The following is an 8,628-nucleotide window of genomic DNA, read 5'->3' as shown; positions in this document are numbered from 1 at the left end:
TCAGCATTACTATTTTCTTTTTTTTAGAAGCTTTATTTGTTTTTATTTCAAAGTCAAATATTCACACAGGAGGAGAACCAGAGAGGAACATTTTCCATCCGATGATTCACTCCTTAAGTGACTGCAATGGCTAGTCTTGCACTGATCCGAAGCCAGGAACCAGGAACTTCCTCCAGGTCTCCCACATGCGTGCAGGGTCCCAAGGCTTTGGGCTGTCCTCGACTGCTTCCCCAGGCCACAAGCAGGGAGCTGGATGAGAAGCAGGGCTGCTGGGATTAGAACCGGCAATCATATGGAATCCCGGCATGTTAAAGGTGAGGACTTTAACCACTAGGCCACGGCGCCAGGCCCTGAGCTACGGTCTTTTAAGTTTTACTTATTGACCTCCATTTAGTAGAGCACTAAGCCATTGATTATAATGTAAATTAAAATACTTTTCTCTCAAAATCTAAAATTGAAGGAAAGAAATGGGGAGAACGGAGGATAGATGGAAGGGAAAGAAACAAAAGGAGCAAGAAGAATGGAAGAAGGAAGAAGAGGGGAAAGGAGGAAGGGAGGAGAGGAAAATAGAGGAGGAAAGAATAAAGAAAAGTATCATTATACACTTAAAATTATAGCTATGAGAGGAGGTGCCAAATCTGTGGTAATGCAAGTTAAGCTGTTTCCTGTAGTGCCAGCATCCCATGTGGGCCCCAGGTGGAGTCCTGGCTGCTCCACTTCTGATCTAGCTCCCTGTTAATGTACCTGGGAGAGCAGAGGAAGATGACCCTGACGCATGGTCTCCTGCACCTGCATGGCATATTCAAATGAAGCTCCTGTATCCTGGCTTCTAACTGGCCCAGCTCCAGCTATTGCACACACTTGGAAAGTGAAACAGAGAGTCTCTCTTTCTAACTCTGCCTTTCAAATAAATAAATATAAATAAACCTTGGAAAAACAACTTTCAGCTACCAACTATAATGAATTCATTCAGTTTGATAGCACATTAACATGAGAATCCATGAGAATGGTATTGTAGTTATTAATTTTCTGTCAACCTGAGAATATAATGTGTTAATAAATTGTTGAAAAACAATCTAAAGGTAAGAAATTGAGGATTACCAAATACAGTAATACTGTACATTGATAAAGAATGCCACAACACAGTATGATCCCACATCTATAAAATGTCTCCCAAAAATAACAATCTACATAATCTTCCTATGCATGCATAGAAAATAATTCTGGAATGCTTTCACCAAATATCAGGCTCTAGTTTGATTTTTATATTGTTCCTTGTGCTTAAGTATGTTACTCAATTTTCTTCTCCAATGTACATACATTTACTGTTTCTAAAATTTTTGAAAGTATATATTTTAATCTTCCACATATTTACATTATGACACTCCAGGAAAGATATATCAAAATGTAAATAATGTTTGTCTCCAGGTTGTAGGAGTAAGGATCTATTCCAAGGTTTTTCTTATCAATTATCAGTATTTCCTAAAATTACTGTTACTTAAATTTCAAGAATACTATGAATTCCAATGTATAAAGTCATTTAACCAGAATTCTATGTTTTAATAAAATTAAAAATTATTTAATTATACTAAAACATTTAGAAACATCCACTGTAGCACTTGTTTCATGTCAATGGTGATACAGAGTGTTATTTTTTTATTCTTTATTTTATGACACAGTCTAATTGGCACTGGGGTCTCTCCTCCCCCTTGTTCTCCCCTCCAGTCTTTCAATAAGTGTCTTTCGTGTACCTTCAGAAGTCTATCAAGCTGCCACTGAGGTGTCTCCCAACAATGTAGGAGATTATCTGCTATTTCGCTGTGAGTCCATCCTTGTACTGCATGCACAGGGACATACTTCTCTCTGTTTCTACCTATGAACATATTTATTCCCACTATGCTTCCTTTATACATCTTCTTAGGTACAGTCCACCACGGGTCGAGAGAAAAAAAAAATAGTGGGTCTTCATCTCCACAGTGTTATTGAACTTGTAACAAAGGTATCAATGTGACATTAGGGTAGTGCAAAAGAATGTCCTACATCTTCCTGTAGAAATAAATGCTAGCCTGTGACCGAGGTGGCTCTAATGGGAGTACAATTTGGACTAGATCATCATTACCCATGGGTGTAGTTATAACAGTGATAAAAGGGACATTGACATCTCAGGTGGTCACAAGCAATCGGTCTCTCATGAATTATTAATAGGTTACATCACAAGATCTTATTATGTGTGGTGCAAACTAGGAAGTACAGTAAGATTCACAGGTGCAATTTTTAGATTTGACATCATATTATCTTATATTAAGGCAAACATATGATATCTGACCTTTTGAGATTGGCTCATGTCCCTTAGCATGATTATCTCCAGTTGGGCCCATTTGGCCACAAACAAATGTGTTTCATTTTCTAAATAGCTGAGTAATATTCCATAGAGTAGATGAACCATAGTTAGTTCATAGACTTAGCCAGTCCTCTGTTGATGGGCATTTTGGTTGCTTCCATGTTTTTCTGATTATTGACTGTGCTATGAACAGAGGGGTGCATGTTGCTTTCTCATGTAACAGATCTTTTTGATATTCATGGAAGTGGTATTGCTGGGTCATATGGTAGGTAGATTTTCAGCTGCCTGAGTATTCTTCATACTGATGTCCATACTGGTTGCACCAGCCTGCAATCCCGTCAGAAATGCAGTAGGGTTCCTTTTTCCCTGCATCCTCGCCAGCAGGTGTTGGTGGATACGGAGTTTATTTTTGAAAGAAAATATAATACACTTTGCATAAGCATTCAAAACCAGCCCTTGTATATGACCATCTTCCTATCCAAATTATTAGGATTCCAAACTCAGTTCCACAATCCTAGAGGTCAAATTCTGATCTAGACAGAAATATACAGCTATTGTTATCAAGGTGGAGGGAAAATCTCCTTTTATTGGAAAAGGTATGAGGAATTTAGTCAGTGCAGTGACAGATTATTTACTCCTTTCATGTAAAGACTGAAACAGAAATTGAGTTATTAATAAAGGGTTACAAAAGCCACTTCAATCATTGCTTTGTAATGTAGGAGAAAAGATAAACATGAACAAAGTAGTTTAGAAAACAAAAGAGGCTAGCAGATGCTATAGTGTAGTAATTAGCAACATGAGCTTTAGAACAAGACTACCTAGGTCCAAATCTGTGTGTGTGTGCACGCGCATGTGCACGCCCACTTTAACAGCTCTGTAACTTTTTTTGTACAGAAATTTTACTTTTCTTTCCACACATTAGAAAATGAAGCACACTATACATATTATTCTTTGTATCAAATTACACAAGCACCTATTCAGACTTGATCTCAAATTGCTACTCACGCCGTAAATGCTGCCCTAGATTATAGCTGGCAATCAGGTAGTCACTGTATTAATTTACATGCAGTAGCATGCAGCTCTCACCATGGAATTCATCATTCCTCCTGTTATTAAATTAGGTTAAATGGCTCTGGTGTCCCATATTTACAGTCTCAAAATCTATCAATAGTGAGTAGTTATGCTGTAAGTGTGAGATCAATTGATGGGAATTTCAGCAGATACTCAAGCACTTGTAATGCCATCTGCTGCTTCCTAGGTACATTAGCTGGAATTTGGATTGGAAGCAGAAGTGGCACTTAGTGTGGCATGCAGGTGTTCCAAGAGGTGTCTAAATTCTTTGGGCCACATTGACAGCCTTATTGGTCATTCTCCATATGATTTTTTTTAAAACAAAGATACTAGTTTTTGTTGGAAAGTCAGGTTTACAGAGAGAATGAGAGACAGAGAAAAGGATCGTTCATTGACTATTTCACTCCCCAAATGGCTGCAATGACCAAAGTTGAGTCAATCCATAGCCAGGAGCCAGAAGCTTCTTCCAGATGTCTCATATGGCTGCAGGGTCCTAAGGGTTCAGGACATCCTCCTTTGCTTTTCCAGGCAATAAGTCAGGAACTGGATCAGAAGTGTTGCAGCTGGGACACAAATTGGTGCCTATATGGGATGCCAGAGCCACAACACAGAGGATTAACCAGTTGAGCTATTGTGCCAGTCCCTCTCCATCCACCTGGTTTTATTAATATTCAGACTTGTGGTCAGCTGCATCTAGTATTATAGTTGCTCTTCAAAAAAATGTTACAATAAAGATGGAACAGTATTATTGCATTTGGAAATTTACTTAGTGAAAAAATACTTAAGTAAATTTAATATTTAAAGGAAAATGTCCTTCACATACAATATGATTTTATATATCTTAAATTAGCTCATTAAAATTATATTCAAGTATGATTTATCTGTATCTTCACATAACTTCATTGATCTCAATAACTGCAATTTTCTGTAAACAAAATGAAATAAATAAAGAGGATGATTTTAAAAGAGGCTTAATTAGTGGCAGGCTGGTTGTTATGAGCTCTAGTTGCTTTCACTGTTTCCATCATGAGACATTTGCTGCAGGTCACACAGACCATTTTAGCAGGACTAATCCAAGTAACTGTAAGTGTCCTTTTCACCATCTATGTGCTCAAAATATTCTTTCTCAATCAGAATACCAACATGTTTCTTGATTACCAGGACCTGAGTCTTGAACCTGGAGGAAAGCTGAGAGGATCCTTGCCAATTAACTGCTGGTTAATCAGAACCTAATTTCATGACATAGAATGGCCAACCAATTCTGTACTTTGTGGTCTTCCTCATTATTTTGGGGTGTGGTTTCTTATTCTTTCTATGTTCAGTTTTCATTGACACAATTATATCAACCCTTACTTTCTTATTTTAATAACCACGATAACCAGGATATTATTTCATGAAGGTATTTGGCTTCAATTCCACCTTCTCAACATTTGCATTTTCATCTTTTATGACCAGTAAGTTTAATAAAATCTACAGGCCTTGGGCCAAAATGTCCATTTTAATCCGAGTACTATCAGTCAACTGTTATACATTATAGGCATTTTACATGTTGTACTGAAGCAGAACTGCCATCTGGAACATAGATGCCTGCAAAATGTAACTGTTTTTGAAGTAATTAGTTTCTGCTTCTTTAGACAGATAATACAACCATGTCAATTTTCTGTCAATGTGATGGCTGGTGTACAACAGCATGAATTGCTGATTAACTATTCTAGCTCTAGTAGCAAGACAAAGATGCAGGACTGCGGAAAGGGCCATTATCTAGAGCTCGCCATCTGAACACTGAAGTCCAAGTCCAATGGTTCTGAATGTGGCAGGTATTTTCTGAACTGATCATTCAAATCTTGCTTACACCAAATGTTTTAAAACTTCTGCTCAAGTTTAGATAGATTCAACACCACAATTCTGCTTTAACTTGGAGATCACACTTGCTTCATCACTGTCATTTGGATTGTTCTGATGCACAACTTGCTTGGCCAGGTACTCACATAGAACTTTTGAAACATATATTTGTCCTCTGTGTCCTGAAGACAACCATAATTTGAGTAGTTGTTTTAGTTCCACCTCTTTAGAGTTACTGGAACGTTTCTTCAACAAGGAGTCACAGTAGTAAGCCAATAACTTAGGGCATTTACCAGACAACTGAGCCATTTTGGTTTTGTTTATTAAGTGATCCAAGCCTTAGAAAGTGCAGCCAAGAAGCTAGCATAATTGTTGAATCCCAACACTACCAGAGTGTGGTACATTTTATGGACATTAGCACTGTCTATAATTAGATTTTGGGGTGGTTCAAAGAAGCTTCTTTGCACTTTTCAACTGCTGTAAGATCCTGAATATGAATCCATAAATGTATGTCTCCAGCAATTTTTTTTTGTTTTCCTAGGCCATCTGCATTCTAGAGATAAGATTACGCATGCACTCTAAATCTTCACTTTTGTCAGCATCCAGTAAAATCTGAAATTCTGGGTGAAAAATTTCCAAGTGTTTTGTACTGGTACACTAGCTCAACTGGCTAATCCCCTTTCTGCAAGTGTTGGCATCAGATATGCATGCTGGTTTGTGTCCCAGTTGCTCTACCTCCCATCCAGCTCTCTGCTAATGGCCTGGGAAAGCAATAAAGGATGACCCAGTTTTGAGACCCTGCACCCATGTTGGAGACTCAGAAGAGACTCCTTGCTTTTAACAAGCTCAGCTCTGGCTGTTGCATCCATTTGGAGAGTGAACCAGTGTACCTTTCCAAAAAAAAAAAAAAGAATAAAAATTTACAAAACAACTTGCAAACAAAACAAAACAAAAAAACATTCCCAGGTGTTTTTCGGTGAAGAGTCCCTTGCTCACATGTTCCTGCTAACTCATCTTGTGTCCTTCATGAAGCTATATAGAGCTAGATTCTTTTGTTCCTCAAGCAGACTTCATACACTTTTTCGTATATTTCTTAACTTGGTTCTGTGGCAAGAATTTAGTATTCTTTCTGGTATAAAATCACTCTTTCAGTCAGAAAATTGTAATCAAAGGCTTCTTTATATACTGTTACTGTAGGGCTCTTTGGCAAATGTGTCATCTTCACTCACCTCAATTCCACATAAGACTGTATTACTCCACTAAGCAGTCTTATATTTAACAATTTTACCATATCCTTCCTTATCACTCAATTTAAGACAGTATTTATTATCTATGTATTCAATGGCTGAAACAATCTCTTAGCAATGCAACTGAAAAAATTGAATATATTCCTTTTAGTCCATCATTATATTCACAGGGAATCCAATGCCTCTCGAGATAAGTACAAATTTCATTCAACACTTGACTTGAAAACTTATGAACTTTCTTTTGCTGAGTCTAGAATTTCAGTACACTCTCATCCATAAAATCTTCTCCATATTACAGATTTGTCCAGTAATTCAAAAATTCCTTAAGTCATTTATATACTTAATTCCAAGCCAAAAACTGGACTTCTTCAGGATGCTGTTCCTTTTGGTGGGCGGGGGGGGGGGGACATCAAATACCAGCCCCTTGTGCTTAGTTGGACTGGTGTATGCTAGTACAGTAGTTATACACATGAATATAGAGCTCCATGTATCTAGACTTAACCATAATTTGTCTGGTATATACTTGCTGAATTCCAGTTCTCAGGTTGTTCAAGATGTGGTCAAGGCCAATAAGATTTTGTCTGTGGGAATTCTGACCCCTGTTTGTTGACATTGTGGGCAATAGTCTGAAGTCATTCTGTACAGCAATCCTCATTCAAGAAACAGCTAATTATCCACTAGTTGAAAATATATAGTGCTATTCCATATTTATTCACAGCAACTCAGAAAAATGTCTTTTTCCTTTATGGTTTTACTAAAATTTTCCTTTCAATATCATACTAGGAAAGAATAAAAATAGGAGGACTATTCTATAGCCAGTTAACTTGAAATTGTTTGTTAATCAAGAATTGACAGTTGTTACATCTTCCCACTACTAGGAGAATAAATGTAGACGGAGTGAATCTTTTAGATCTAGGAATTGTTTTAGCTGGGGCTCTATTTCCTCCTGAATCATTCTTCGTGTCTTTCTAGCAGTATCTTTTCTTAATTCTTAATGGTTTTGTAAAAATATTTCTCATGATACAGTTCCTTAGGCTCAGAGATTTCCCCTCCCACACTCTTGTCCTTTACCCTCCCTCCAATTTTCTCCTCAAAAACAATCACAAGTCCATCATTTGGCTATTTATGTGTATCCTAACCTTATAGGTATAGAGAATGGAGTAGAAAATGAAGTTCCATTACAGGAAAACAGGCGCCATTGACCATGTGGGAAAAGCTGCTGGGAAGCTTAACAGGCATCTGGGGTGAAGGAGAAAGGGAAATTGTCACTGCCATCATCACACAAGCCCAAGGCACTGAAGGGACTGGAAATGTCCTGCCAACTGCAGCCAGCAGCTCCAGCAGGGCAGCTCTTAAATGAGCAGCAGTACACTTTTTGGCAAGTCATAATCCTTTTTTTGTGTGTTTTGGTTTCCCCAATTTATTAATTTCAGATGTATTTATTTGAAAGAGAGAGGGGGAAAGGGAGAGGGAGGGAGGAAGAAGGGATGAAGAGAGAGGAAGAGAGCTAAAGAGAAGAGGCAGGCCTTCCATCCACAACTTAACTCCCCATATGGTCTCAATGACCTTAGCTTGGCTGGTCCAAAACCATGGGCCAAGAGTTTCCTCCATATTTTCCATCTGTGTACAGAGAATCAAAGCACTTGGACCAACCTCCACTGCTTTCCTATGTTCATGAACAGGAAGCTGGATCTGAGTTGAAACAGTGGGGAAATGAAGCAATGCCCAGATGGGATGCCAGTAGGCTGGACAGCACTTTTATCCATTAAATTACAGCATCAGTCCCGGTTTTCCTTTTTTTTTAAAATGATAATGATAGGTATGTCTTAGTATAGTCGATAAACTGAAATTCAATAAGCTCTCAGTAAATGCAAGCTATTAATAATTAATCCTATAGAAAAAACATAAAGTGACATTTATTAATACAGATTTTGGTTAATTATCTGTAGCTCCAGTCAAACTCAATGTTTCAACATATTACCAGTAAAAATTGTCTAACATGTCTCTCATGACATTATAAAAAGTAAAGGAAATAAAATACACAAGGAGCTTCACATATCATATTTGCTAAATACAATCAACTCATATTTGTAGTCCTGGATTCACTCCCTACTTTTCTCAATCTGG

The 8,628-nt window shown here is 37.7% G+C and overlaps 1 pseudogene; it reads right to left on the bottom strand.

The window, feature by feature from the left end:
• Positions 1-4,480: 4,480 nt before the first annotated feature.
• LOC101516841 (cullin-1-like) lies at positions 4,481-7,114 on the bottom strand (annotated as a pseudogene).
• Positions 7,115-8,628: the final 1,514 nt, after the last annotated feature.

This window comes from Ochotona princeps, chromosome X (assembly GCF_030435755.1).
Source record: "Ochotona princeps isolate mOchPri1 chromosome X, mOchPri1.hap1, whole genome shotgun sequence".
Classification (NCBI taxonomy): domain Eukaryota; kingdom Metazoa; phylum Chordata; class Mammalia; order Lagomorpha; family Ochotonidae; genus Ochotona; species Ochotona princeps.
This window is presented reverse-complemented; position numbering and strand designations above follow the sequence as displayed.